Source organism: Phoenix dactylifera, unplaced genomic scaffold (genome assembly GCF_009389715.1).
Source record: "Phoenix dactylifera cultivar Barhee BC4 unplaced genomic scaffold, palm_55x_up_171113_PBpolish2nd_filt_p 002023F, whole genome shotgun sequence".
NCBI classification, from domain to species: domain Eukaryota; kingdom Viridiplantae; phylum Streptophyta; class Magnoliopsida; order Arecales; family Arecaceae; genus Phoenix; species Phoenix dactylifera.
This window is the reverse complement of record NW_024069300.1, coordinates 38,837-53,861: the sequence shown is the minus strand read 5'-3', so window position 1 is coordinate 53,861 and position 15,025 is coordinate 38,837. Positions and strand designations below refer to the sequence as shown.

At 36.6% G+C, this 15,025-nt stretch overlaps 2 long non-coding RNA genes across 5 annotated transcripts; both read left to right on the top strand.

Moving 5' to 3' along the window:
* Window positions 1-2,209: 2,209 nt before the first annotated feature.
* On the top strand, window positions 2,210-2,858 carry LOC120109316. Its single transcript, XR_005510251.1, has 2 exons — window positions 2,210-2,322; window positions 2,585-2,858. It is a non-coding gene; the product is annotated as an uncharacterized LOC120109316 (long non-coding RNA).
* A 4,451-nt stretch (window positions 2,859-7,309) lies between these two features.
* LOC103697464 lies at window positions 7,310-14,675 on the top strand. 4 transcript variants are annotated; one of them, XR_003383565.2, is made up of 4 exons: window positions 7,310-7,598; window positions 8,957-10,649; window positions 13,099-13,207; window positions 14,224-14,675. It is a non-coding gene; the product is annotated as an uncharacterized LOC103697464 (long non-coding RNA). The 4 variants fall into 4 exon arrangements; XR_005510253.1 differs by lacking the exon at window positions 14,224-14,675 and having other exon boundaries at window positions 8,957-9,198; window positions 13,099-13,371; XR_005510252.1 differs by lacking the exon at window positions 14,224-14,675 and having other exon boundaries at window positions 13,099-13,371.
* The last annotated feature ends 350 nt before the right edge of the window (window positions 14,676-15,025 follow it).

Sequence of the window (15,025 nt, the reverse complement as noted above, 5' to 3'; positions counted from 1 at the left end):
GTGTGGGTGGTGGATCATGCGATAGAGGTAAAAGGTGAGTAACAGATGCCAAAACATGGCATCCCTTGTGTTTTAAACTTTATGATTTTTGTAGTTTAATTTGTATTGTTTTAAGGGTTATTTATTGTTTCTAATCGATGTTTAATGCAAGTGGTGGTGGACCGATCAAGTTTAAACCAACCAACTTAAGTTTTTGAGGTCACATTGAGAAGTGGTCAGCCACATCAGAGAGGGTTCACCTCACTTTTATAATGGAAGAGAGCATGTGGCACTAGTGGGAGGAGAAGTGAGAGCAAAGCAGAGCATCCTTAGAGACTAGTCATTTCAAGGATCATATGATTGGGCTGAACCTGCTTTAGCCATAATAAATTGTGTAAATCATGTATCGAAGAAAATTCTGTTGATCGAAAACTAAATTCTGGATTTGGGGAAATTTTTTCATCAGAATCTCTTTTATTCAGATGTACACATTTTTAGATTTGATTTCTCAAATCAGATGTACATCAAAAGCTCATGCCTTAAACCTTATTTATGTAATATATTGGATATACATCAGCAATGATTTTTGCACCAACTAAAGAAGGAAAAATCATTCTAGCAAGAGATGTGAATTTGCATGGTAAAAATGAGATTTAGTCTAAGTTTTATTTGATTTTTGAATTAGAAGAGAGGTAGGTGCAAGAGATGAGATCAAATTTGCACTGGAGAAATGGTAGATTAAGAGTTTGAGACTGTTTGTGGGAATGAAATCAATTAATGCATAAAGAGCTTTTTCCACTAAGTAGAAAGAGATATAGCTTGTGTTATATTACAACAAGAAGGAAGAAGTTGAAAGAGGTTAGCTAATTAATCCCATCGTCTACTTCTAAACTTGAGATCTTCCATTGCTATTCGGTTAAATTCCTGGGATCCAAAAATAAAAAGAAAAGCAGGAGGAAGGTATGCTTTCACCAAAAATGGTCAAGGGGTTTCTCTCCTTCACTTCATCTCCTTTCGATGCTAGAGAAGAAAGCAACATAAAGTAAAGTAGAGAATCTTTTCACAATGTGAGAATGCTGATGGTTTCTCGTAAGGGGCATTGTGCTGAAGCTGGATATCAGAATGTCATATTGGAACTTCTATTTTTATATGCCTAAAGCTTTAATATACTGTACTTGAATGTGACATTGTGAACTCTGGCATATGAAGTGGCAGAGCAACGATAACTGAAGTTTGATTTCCTGTTGCCAGATAACAATAGAATCCTAAATGCTACTTTTTTGGCATGTTCATTTTTTACTTTTCTTAAGGAAAAATCCTTAAAATTATGCTTTGCTCCTTGAGGCTTATGTACTACCTTATTGTGGGGTAGCGTGCTTTTCCAGTCATAACTTGTTTGACAACTTTATGGTGTCCACTCTCTTGTGAGACATGCTGATTGAGAAATAATCTATCATGTCAAAAATAGAATTTTAGGCATAGATCTAGTGGACACATTTGCTTTGAAATATTTGAGAGATTTGCAACATGCTGAGACTGATTCAAATGAAAGCTTTTTGGACTTCTGGCATTTTCCAAGATTTTGTCCAATAGCTTCAGTTCATTTGTTGTCACCAGGTGTGATATGCCAACAAGTCTTTTGGCATCTTTCACCCTTCTACAACCATGTTGTAGGAATAGCTGTGATGATCTCATGCAATCATGGATTAAGATAATGTAGCATGCATGCATTTACTTTGTCTTCTTTTGATAGGTAGATATCACAAGAACTAATGCTGCTAATTACAGTGGAATCAGTTAAATCCATAAAGTGGTTCTGCATGCTAGGTTTTCTCCTTTGTGAGAAACTTTTTATATCTCAGTGGATCAGTTAGCATGGTGTGGACCATAAACCCTCCCTAAAGAATGAATTGGTCTAGCCTTAGACATAAAAAGGTGCATGTTGATTTGCTACATAATAAATGGGAATGCTATGGTTCCTGTTTAAAGGAAACTAACATTATCTAGTTCTTTTCTTGATTTCAAGTATAACATGATTTTATTCGTCTAAATGAATGAAAGTTAATCTTCACTCAAAGGCAAACAGAGGTAAGTGGCGGTTTTAATTTATTTTGGCATCATTTAGCCAGTGTAAAATGATAGATATCTTAATCTGCAGTTCGGTTGAGTAGCAATTGCTGCTTTGTTTTTTCCAGGTAGGAGGCTTTCGTGAAACACTTGATGAGCACTATGAAGGCTCTGAATGGGCGCATCACAGCATTGGAAAGTCTGAAGGAGGTAGAACCTGCCAAAACAGCGGAGGGATCTGAGTAGATAATATGGCGTTGCCTTTTGAGTGACAAGGTTTGCTTCCTCGCTAATGTTTGATTTTTTCATGCCCACCTTAACAACGGCAACGTGATGTTATGCCACTAACTTGAGTTCATCGAGAAGATTCAATATGTTACTCTGAATGCATTTTGGTGTAAGGATGTATGCTCATTTGCTTCCTTTTATTCTTCCTTCCTGTTTATTTAATGATGATTGCATTTCTTTACAGTAAATGGTATCCAAAAAAATATGATTACTTATGTCTTCATTGCTTTTCATTTTCTGTCGGGTGCAGGTGAATTATAGCATCTCCAAGGCATTTGGGCGAGGAGAGCTCCTTTTCTTTTTTCCTTTCCACACTTGAGATGGATGTGTTTCTTTCACTGTTTTTTCATGGTCAATAAATCAAATCAGAGAGGGCGGAACTGATGTGCTTGGGCTGATGATGAACTATGCAATGGTGGTGGCTTGATTGCTTAACCAAAGGTTCATTTAGTATTCAAGGCTTATCTGCTCTGTATCAAGCAATGAAATTGTTTTACATCACAAAGTTTTCTTTCATTGCAAAACCACTGCGTTCTATTCCAATCGTTTGAATTTGAGCTGGTATGCAGAGCAATGGTAGTAGCAGTAACAATAATTGACAGGATATCACGGTAATAGAAAACTTCTAAAATAAAGCTTCAGAGGAAGGATCAAGTAGGATTTTTTTACTCGTGTATTATTACTGCAGGAAGATTAGATGTCAATTCCACCATTTCATGTGAACCGTTCCTCAAGTAACAGTAATTGTGGAGAAAGGATGGGAGGACAAGTATGTTAAAATAGTGGGGTTTGGCTTAAGGATGACATCTTTTTTTTCTTCTCATCCTTATTATTCTTATGAAAAAGAGTGCACAATTTTACGAGACATTAAAATGGAGAACTAAGAAATCACACCACTGTATAGTGTTGGCTGAAATCAGGGCGTTGGTTCTAAGCATTGTTTTAGAGAAATTAGTGTTTTAGAACTTTAAATGTTGCATTAGTTTTTGTAAAATTGTTGCATGCTTCATTGGTTTATGAAGGCTTGTTAGACGGGATTTGTCTGTAAAATCTGGCTAAATGTGCTTCCATAATTCAACTTTATGTTTTCTTCTTCTTCTTCTTCTTCTTCTTCTTGCTGAAAACGGGTTTTCATACAATACGTATACGAATACACCCAATAAAGTTAAAAAACACTACTCACGGAGAGCCAGTGGCAGCTCCCCCTCCCCCATCTAAAAGTACCCTGAATGATGAACCGGTGAAGGCCAGCCATCCAATCGGCTACCCCATTAGCTTCTCGGAAAACATGGCTTCTTTGAATACATGTTTGGCCTGGATGGCCATTTCCAACCCCACACATCATCCCTATATCCCGAATCAAGGGGTGGTCTGTGCTCTCAGCCCCTCCTGAATCCAACTGATAACTATGGCCGAGCCGTCAATTTCTGTTTTTTGGTGTTCAGAGTTGACCCATGTTTGGCTTTAGAAAACGGTTCATACTTTGGTCTGTTTTGCTTGAGGCTGACATTAAACGGGTTCTGCATATGGTTTGAATATGAGCCTCAGCTTGTGTGCATGTAGTATATAGACACACCTATTTACATACATGTATATTGAATATATGCACGCGCGTATATATATATATAATATATATATATAATATATATATAATATATAAATATATATATATATATATATATATATAGAGAGAGAGAGAGAGAGAGAGAGAGAGATCCCAAATGGAGAGCTAGGATGTTGATAAGGGGGCACCAATATTCATCAAGAGATGATTGTACTTTAACTATAGATTTATTTTATCATAAAAAAATATAAACTCTAAAATTTGATCCAAATTTGCATTGATCATTTGATTTTACTAACAAACCATTTCTTAATTACATCACTATAGAATATTAGAAAAAAAATGATAAGAGGAACTCCATGACTCACTTAAATAGAGGAAAGATTAGAAGATGAACTCCCACAAAATTCCCCAGCTAAACTTCTCCAAATAATAGCTTTCTCCGCTCTCCATTCTCCTTCACTCATAATCATTTCTCATCTGATTAATATCTAAAATTGAATCTAGGTGTCTACTATGTGTATATTAGTTGATTAGTAAAATAAATAAATAATTAAAACCCCGTGTCCAAGAACAGGGAGACAAGGACCTAAATCAGTTATATCAGGCGGTTGACGAGGAAGAGCCTTATCTCAAGCTGCCATGGGGAGAGAGGATCATAGGGATTGGGAAATGTCCAACGAGAGAGAATCAGAGCTGGGAGGTGAGAGGCAGAGAGATGGATGTGATGTGCGAACAAAGAGAATGGAGCATGGTGACAAGATGAGTGATGGGATGTAGTAAGTTTCGATCATACGAAGGATCGCATAATCCTACAATTCATTTTTTATATTTATGTGCCAGTTGTTTGGTGAAATGCGCTTGTTCTAAGTGGATCTTTGGGTTGTTGGGGCTTGAAACGGGTGGCTTTCGGCTACAATGGGGTAGGAGGCGCAAAATAAAATAAAATAAAATAAAATAAAATGATGTACTTTGGAACCAACTTCAGTTGGTACAGCAAATCAATCAATAAATGCTCGTTGAAACTCTTCCTTCTATTGACAACAATTCAGCCATGATCGCTGATAGTTTTCTGGCAAATGCGACACCTGGGCAAAGCTCTGTGATCGAGAAGTATAAAAATGATTCACGAGCAAAATACGCGGGTTGTTACCATATCAATCAGTATGACAGTATGTAGCTCCGAATTACTCAGCGATGGACTCAGACCCTCACTTATATATTGCATTCATGAGACTCTCTAGAAAAATTTTCTTTCGATTCTTTTGCGCTGCCTCTCTGCCTCTCTTAGGTCCTCCTTTTTTTTTGAGAGTCATGTTTGATTTAGGCATTGAAGGATTTTTCCATCGGACATGCTCCAATGGGCAGACTTCTTTATTTTTGTTGTTTTATGTGGAGCTAGCGTCGGAGTACCGATCGAAGTAGTTCCTCTACCATCCAACACCAACTAGGAGCGCTCGGCATCGAGATCATCATTGATCGAGTGTAGCGGCGATTGGATCATCGTCGCAGAAGCCACTTAGGTGTGCAGCGATTCCATTCAATATTTCTGATCCGGATAGTGGACGAGCCGAGATCTCCAACAACTCCATTAACTAAACATCTAGATTGGCCAGTTCTCAACGGCAACAGATGGCCCGTTAATTCAATATCTAAATTGAGTTTCATGTCTTCTTGCAATTGCATACACTTTGAGAATTTGAAAACTAATAATTTCAACTATTAGGTTTTGGCCTCCTCAATATCATTCTCCACAAACTATTAGTTTAGAGATATATTCAAATGCAAATGGGCATTAAGCAAGAATGTGTCCTTTGCATTTCAATTGTTCTGCACCAACTCTACAATTGTAACCTCCGCTTGTGTGAATATTATTTTTTATTATTTCAATGAGAAAGTCCTATAATCTATAGGACATCACAAGTTATTTCTACTCTAGAGAATACAGGTTTCGATATGAGTATACTTCTCTCCTTAGGAATCTAAAACTTACATACTAGTTGCAGGCTAGTTACTTGCAGCACAAACACTTGATATTCGTAATTACTACTTTTTACATATTAACATTATGACACGTCCATTATATGTGGGTAAATCATATCAAACAATTTATATATAGTTTTAATGATTTGTATTATTTATACAAAACTTGTAACGTATCATAACACATATAAGTACATATTACAGTAAATATACTATATTATAGTACACATATATTATATTGAATAAATTACAAAAACTCTCTCAAAATTTATATTTATTACACTTACATATAATAGTTTGTAAAACCTATACTTACATCTAGTTAAATTAATGGCATTAAGAAAACCATTTACCTTATATAATAAATCAAAAATGTTTTTGAGTAAAAAAGAGGATATATACATTTTCTTATATCCTTGGTGTTTTGTCACTTAAATGATTTTGATCATTTTTTAAATTTTTTCTGACATGGCATTAGGATTTCATTTAAGATCAACGGTTTGACTAAAGTTCTATTAAATTATGAGTTAGCCGGATAAAAATAAAGTATAAAGAATAAGTATAGATGTTTCAAATTATTGAATGTAAGAGGAATTTATTTCTAATTTTTAAGTGTTTTTTTTGTAATTTACTCTATTATCTTTTACGGTGGACCTAGCAAATACAAGTCGGCCCTCCTGGCCCAATGTTGACTATGCCAGGTGGGCCAGGCTTTTATTTTTAGTCTCAACTAAGATTCTGGCCAAGCCCGCTAACCACGACCCGGCCATCAGCTAGGACGAATGGACCCTCACCCAAATCACCCGTACATTCCTCCCTCCGCGATGCTCGCCGCGGCACCCGTCCGTCCCGTCGTCCTCCTCCCAATCCTCTCTCTGGCCGCCGCCACCGCGCCGTCGCCCCGAAGCTTCCCAGCCGTCGCAACCTCGCGTCCTCCGCCGGCGAAGAGGCGGCCGGCGTGGCCGCTCTTGTCGCTATCAAATCCGGCCCACCTCGCGATGGCCGAGCCCTCGGTTCCAACTCGAGAACCGGCGGGGCTTCAGAGGCCGAGGGGTGTTCTAAAAGGGCGTCGGCGCTGAGGGGGTCGGACGTCCTGCAAGCTCTCCAGAGAGCCGTCGCCGCGAAAGAGGCGCGGAAGGGGAGGAAGAAGAGGCCGACGAGGATGAGCGAAGGAGGCGGCGGAGGAGGAGGAGGAGGAGGAGGAGGGGGAGGAGGAGACTACGACTATGGCGAAGCCCGGCCGATAGAGGTTCGGGCCGATTGGAGCCCACGGATTGAGGAGTTGGAAAGGCGAATCCAAGAACTACAAGCACACCACCCCTACTATTAGCTTCATATTTTGATTTCGTTCTGCTATTGGCTACTAGAAGTGTCTTGATTTCTCTAACAATTACACATATGGAAAGCAAGAATTGGACTTAAGAAGTTACTTGAGGCTAGGAAAGTTATATGACTGGGAATACTTTTGCATTTCTTTTTGATAATCTTTGGAGAAAATTGATGGGGGATAACTGTCCATTTGGGGCTGTTCAATGATTATTTTTGGTTTCCTACATGCAGATATCTCAAAAAGGGATCATTGCATCTGCCTGCTCCCTTCAATTGCTGTCATAATTTCTTTGTTCAGTGAAAAGAATAGATGGCTTAGGACAGAATTCTCAATGGATGAAGAGGTGGATTGAGAATTTTCCAAGGGCTCTCATACAGTGGACAGAATGTAATTTTAGTTCATTAAGTTCTTCGAATTATTTTTTCTAGTTCATCAAACAAATCTTACACACAAAAAAGAGGTTGCACTTGTCACAAAAGATGTTTATCATGTCTCTCTTTCATGTCTTGCTTATATTATCTTGCCCTGAATACTTCAAGTTTTGTTTATTATTTTTTTTGCTTTATTTTGGAAAGAGAAAGGAGGGAGAATTCCGCAATAAATTCTTATGATAATGAAAGGAAATTCAGAAATGAAAGGAGAAGTATTAGAGATAAAAAGGCCTTAATCTGCTTGATTTTTCTTAATGTCAGTGAAGGAAACATCGATCTTTATATTTAGATTAACTTTACCTTGTTATTCTATTACCTTCTAACCCTAAAGAAATGTCACTTAATGTTTACTATGAATAAATTGTATACCCAAAAACATTTTGATGAGTGTAGATAATGAAACGACATTAGAACAGTACTATGCAGCAAGGCTGTAATACTGCATGGCTTAGCAGCAGCCGCCCTCAGTCCCTTGTTGGCAGAACTTTCACAAGAGATGAGGAGATTTTCGAATTGGTGTTTTGCAACAAAAATGCTTGATGTTTTAGCATAGGAGTGCTCTTACTATATGCTCCTTAACCTCTTGGTGGCTTTCATTTCAAACATGAATAATTCAATCAATTGTAATTTTTTTAGGAGACAAGTTTACTGGATTGTCAAATTTTTCTCTGCCAATAAATCAAGAACTGCTACTTCATTTATTCTGATTACACTGGCTTACTGGCAAAAAGTCAGTAGCCAGATTAAGAACCACTGAGTTTAGCATCACAGGGCTCAAACACATCCCAATACTGTGATTACAAATGCAGACTAATTGAGGCTACAGATGAATTTTATCCCATCCTCCAATTGGTGGCAGCAATCTCTCTCCCCAGTCCACACTCCAGCCACATTTCCAGACAAAGGACTGGAGAGAGCCTTGCTTCTGTGTCCCCTTCTAGGCCTCACATTACATGATTGGCAGGGCCATTCCCCATCTCAGCTGCAGGTCTCAGGTTACTGCTATTTGATCAGTGTCCCAGGCCACTATTATCTTCTTTTGCATGGCTAGAATTCCTTCTGAAAACATCAACTCATGTTTTACTGAGAAATCTAGACAAACATCTCCACAGTCTCTGAAACATGTCAGCTAGACCCCTCACACTTACTGTTCCATCTCTGCATGCAGTCTACATAACTTGCAGCCCTCCATTTGGGCATTCATAAAGAGAGTTTTAGAAAGAGAAGAATTATGGAGCTCTTATACATACCCTCTGCTTGGTTGCCCATAGGGAGGTGGCATTTTGGTCATACTTGTTTGAATTATTTGTGCAGGGATAGTACAGCCATCTGGAGTTCCAGCACCAATTGGCACAAAGCACAGAATTTGGGGATGGAGTGTCTGAGAAGGTCTTCAAGTCGCGGTTGGCTCGTAAGATGGAGAAGTTTACAGCTGGTGGCGGTGAGGGGAAGAGCAAGAGGAGCATGTGGGAGTGGGACTATGAGAGCTTTGTGGATGTTTCGAAGAGGGCGATGATGGGGAGGTCAGGAAGCAGCAGCAGAAGGTGGTTTGGGAGGTGCTCTTTTCCATGCAGCACCCTGGTGCTCCATCTCAGATCTGCATTGAATTCACATATATTGGATTGCTACAACTCACCAACTTCAGTAATAAGAGAAAGCAGAAGACTGTGAAATTCTTGGAGTGACTAAACTTAGTTGAAATTATTTCTTGGTGCCTAGATAATTGATAAAATAGAATAGAGACCACATCACCTGGAATCAGTCTAATACCAAATAGATGTTCCAATGAGACTTGCCATTGTTATTTATTCTTTTATTTGTGTGGATGCAGTTTCAGAAATTGTTTCCACCAAACAATTGGGCAGCTAAGTTATAGAGCTTGGATGCCTTTAAGTGATAAGAAGATACCTAAGTAGTATTGGATGCATCTTAAGAAGAAAAATACCTCTAAAGTTTGTCATGGAAAGGGAAACCTTTGTCCTTATGAGGAAGAATTATGCTCATTAATTCTGTATTAACAGCCAAGTCTTCTTACTTAGGGTCTATACTTGAGTTACCAAGATGGGTTGCTAACAGGATTGATCAAATGAGACATGCTTTTCTATGAAAAGGGAAGGAAAGTATCAGTGAATTCCGTGCAAAGGAAGAAGTATGAAAAGGGAGTCTGGGTCCAAAGAATATTAGAAACATTAATCTCGCTTTGTTAGCAAAATAGGCTTGGAAGCTAATTAAAGGGTTGGATGCACCTAGAAGAAATCAAATCAAGTTCTTATTATGCTAGAAGGAAGCTTAGTGTGCATGTTAGAAGATCCTTGGTCAATTTTTCACCTATTTGGAAGGACAATAGGAAAGAAGTTGAAGCCTTTTGGAATTGTACTCCTTTTAGCAGAGTTAACATCCATTTTTGGTAAAACTCTTGGGTTGGATCTATGCTGTTGTCTGCTCTCTTTGAAGATCTTTGTTGCAGAGTTGTAAAGGCTAATACCCGTTGCACTAATGGAACTAGAGATCCTTGACATGGAACATAAGATTGCAAGGTCTGCTTTTCCTTCATGAACCAAGATAGCTATAAATTATGGAGGATCTCCTATTCCCATTAAACCATCTAGAATAGCAGACTTATCGGTGCGGAGCCTTACAGAGAGTGGTAGTTTTACTACTGACTTCTACTACAAGTTCATCAATAACATGGTATTCTTTACCCTTACTACAAAACAATCTGGAAGAGAAAGTTAAAATGTTCCTGTGGCTTGCCTTGGAGAATATATTGCATACTGGAGATGCTTTTGTGAAAAAGGTTGGATGGTCAGCTCAAGTTGCCCATTGTATCGTAAAATTTCTTAACTGCCCGTTTACTAGAAGCATTTGGTCCTCATTGAACTCATGTTCGAAATTGAATTATTGGCCTCCTGATCTTCATGCCCTTTGGACAACCTGGAGATGAAAGAAAATCAAATTGTTGCTGAGGAGGGCTTGTGATCAACTTCTTATGGCACTGCATCGACAAGTTTGACATGAATGGAACTCACGAATTTTCCTCGGTAGAAAATATTCAAGAACCATGGATCTGAATAAACTTTTAAAACCTTCTAGTTGTGGAGAAACTTATGCTTGGACAAGTTAAGGGGGACAGCCATAGATTCCTCTCGAGTTCCTTGTCTCCCTTAATGCAGATCGCTCCTCAATAACTCTTTTGTAACTCTCTTTAGGGTTTGTTTGATTGGAGCATGTCAAATTACGGGGTAATCTGAAGATTTTTGGGAATCATTTATTTAGAGAAATGATTGCAGGAGAAAATAAATTTTACCATTTTTGTTGGTGGAAAAATTACTCTAGAAAATGACATCAGAAAAAGATTACTATGGTTGGTTGGAGATAATTTTATATAAAAATATTGCTAAATTTCCAACAATGTCTTTGAATAAATAATTTAGATAGTAACATTTCTTTCTCAGTCCATTTGTTGGCTATTTATGGCCCACTTACACAAACATTGTCCGTATTGGCTATTTCGAATATTAAAATATATTTACATAAGTTAATAAATATATTTAAATTAATTATATATATTAAAAATATTTTTTAATATAAACAAAGTTTAGTATGTTTTGGTATAAAAATAAATATATTAATTATTAATAAATTCTTTTAGATTTATTAATAGTTAATAAATATTTATTAATTATTAATAATTATTAATAAATATATTATTATATTTATAATATATTAATATTATTAATACAATATTAATATAATATAAGTTAGAGTATTTTCATCAAGAAATGATATTTTCAGATTATCTCTACTGGGTAATCCAATGTAGAAAAACAAATACCACCCTCCTGGTGGTATTTGTTTAACCTTCTCTCTTAGAAAAATAAGCATGGAACCAACCATTTATTTTACCATATTTGTCATCCACTTTTCGTACCAAATATGGTAATCTGACATGGGATTTATTTTTTCATGCCAGATTTACCCCCAACCAAATGGGCCCTTAGATCTTCCTCTTCATCTTTCCCCTTCCATGGTAACTATCACGATATTTCGTATTAATTCATCTCTTCTTACTAATAGAGCTGGGGCAGTGTCTCACTTCCTCCATTAACCCTCAAAAAACAAATGGGCAGCTGAGTTTAATGCTGCGTTGACAGTGCCTTTCTTCCACCTATTAGTTTGTTCATCTGAGGTATTCACTGGTTTATTAAGATTTTTAAAAACTTAGTTATGAATTAGAAGTTGTGGCACCTTCATATGAAATAAGCTTGCAATTAATTCTTGTTTCAGAATTAAACCATCTATAAACTGAAAATATTATTTTCCAAAGTATACTTTGTCTTTATATGTTAGCCCGTACTTGAAGCTTTATAAATTATAACAAATATTAGTATTCCCTGCCTATCTAGTGAATGCTGATATTAGGAATTTTTTGCTTTACTCTTTGAGGATGGTACTGATATCAGGAACTTACGTTCTAATCTTAGGTGCTTTGGCTGCTTCAGATTCCTTGAGAAATTTTCTCTTATGCTTATGATTTGGGAAAATTTGAAAAGAATTATATTGTCATATTATACTTTCCATTTTCTTTTTGACAAAATTCATCTTAGAAAACAACCATTAATTACAAGCATGGTGGTGTTCTGATCCTTAATAAATTTTTAAAAGAAATTAATGTCTGAAACCTGACTATAGTTTTTTTCCCTTCAGTCAATTTATGTTAATATATAAATTACTATATATTATTTCTTTGCATCTGATTCCTCTTTATCATTATTTACTCATGCTTGTTAATTTGCATATAAAGTATCTAGTTTTTCTAAAGAAAAATGGTATCACTGAGAAAAGGAAGTACAACAAAATACCCTAGTACATTCATTGATTATGATTCCATAGATTGCATTTATGAATATTGTTATCACCCGTTCTACTAATTAAGTGCATTGTGCAATTTGTATGCTGCTGTTAGTGCCCTGCACCCTGTGACTAAGATGTGTATATGTCATATCTTGGTCTCGATGCCATCTAATTTTTATTCAGATGCTTAATAAACATTTAGGATGCACATGACATTTATCTGTTTTATTATCATCTGTTTTTATGATGATGCTAAAGATATTTAAGTATCGCTCGTGTGGATGAACAAGAAAACTTGTTGTTCCACTGATATAAACATGTTTGATATGTTTTACTGAGGGCTGAGCATCCATTAGGTTAAAGAAGTGGAAGTTAACGGGTGAAACAGATTAAGTGGTGTGCATATAAAGAAGTGCAGCTGTGTCACTGTCTCTTTCATTTTGAAGATTATTCATGGAGAATTAGCCTACATGTAGAATTGTTCTTTATCTTGAGTCATACCTCATCAATAGAATAAATATCTGATATTCAAATTTTGTTATCTGATTACATTTAAGAAAATCAAGCCGATGTTCTGATTTTCCATTTATTCATATGTATAGGTACTTGGAGACCCAGTGGATGTGTTGGAATGGCTGTGACTATTTGCAAGAATGCAAACCAAGATTTCTTTACCAATGAATTTGGACTTCCCTTAACCATGAACCCCAAGTATGTGAGCCTGCTCCATGACACTTTGTATGTAGACAAACACAACTTTTCTTCTGCAAATATATATGTTTTTAGCAAGAATTTGTATCTGGTTTCTTAATTTGTATGGTCATATTCTTTTCTCTCTCAACTATATTGTTGAATGGAACAATTTGCATCTTTTACTATTGTTTCAAATGAATTTTCTCCTCTAGGAAGCCATCAAAGTTTATGAATAAGGTTGGCCTCCTTATTATCCTATAATCGAGGTTTCCCTGCAACAATATCAGCTGTTCAATTAACTTAACAAACAGACAGATACACAGACAGGGAGATGGATAGGGAGAGAAGCAAAGTTGTCGTGGCTGAAAGAAGACTATCCAAAATTTTGATGGCAGATCCAAGTGGAAAGTTTGAAAAAGAAATTGGTGATTCCATAACTTTATTCTAACCACCTGATTGCCTAGATATCATCAGCTCTATAAAAGAATATTTGTATGTGATGAACTGGTTATTTGACAGTATGGCTGATCCACAAGTGAAGGTCAAGCGCCTGAAATCAAGTACAACATGGCTGGAGATGATGTTTAGTCAGTGGCATATACTTGTCCTAAAGTTCACCTTTCCAGCAAACTTGTATCTCTCCTAGTCTCAATTTAACAGTCACTGAAACATAAGGCTGAATATTGTCTAATTCGGTGAACCTTGATCTAAAATACGCATCTTAAACTGCTCCTATAAAAATTCTATATTTTGGGAACATCTTAATATCATTTTGGTCCTTGAATTGCTTGCGAGACCTCACATCATTAATAATGTAAAATCTTGAAAAGAAAATCTGTAGTTAACAATATTTCACTACTATTTAGATCTCAAATCCAATCATGTGTTTGTGGGGCTTTATCATCTCATATTAATCTTTATTCTTCTCCTTTATTTCTATAATGATTCATGATTGTGAAATCTTATGCAGTCATATGCGGTAAATTCAAAAATTCTGCGCCCCTCACCCTTGTGATCTTTTGATTTTTATCCAGATTTTGAGGACATGAGTTGTGACATGGTGTATGGTGAAGTACCTCTTCCTTTTGAAGAGGATCATCTTTCAAAGTAGCCTTGCTATGTTGACGTGTGTATGTTAAATATTTATGATAAATTAAACAGTAATATGATCCTCCTGTACTTCCTAACCATGAGTTCCACAGCTTCTATGGCCAATCCCAGCTCCACTGTTTGCCCTAAACTTGAAAAAGATCAGGAACCTAACTCAAACTTCTGAGACAACCAAGAGCATTGTATCATTACTTCTTCAGGGTTATTGACAATGGCTTTTGTTTTGTCATAGCTGGTAAAAAGTCCTGCATCATGCAGTTGCTTGGAAAAGCTCCCATCTGGTAGGAATTGTTTAACTCCTGTTTGTATTGCAACACAAAGTGTATATGTTCACAGTCTACTTTAGTCAAAATTTTATCTTTACTAATTACTGCATTGATGCTTCTAATTATGATGCGAAGTGAGTACTGGATTTCGTGAGATGAATAATATCCAAGGAACGCAGTACATTTCATTTCACATATTGATGATACTAATGTCAGGTCTGCAAATAAGTTAATTCTTCACCTCAGAGGTGGTCACAAAAAGAATTTTGTGGAGATGGCCTGTTAATAAGTATTTTTACAGTGTATTTCCTTTGACTGGGAATGTAAATGCATGACTTTACCATCAGTAGATCCAGTCTTAAGGACAAAAGACATTGGTTTATGATTTAAATTTAGCTGCTATTATTCATACAAAACTTGAGTAACATAGAAATGATCAAAAGCAAAACCGAAGGGCTTT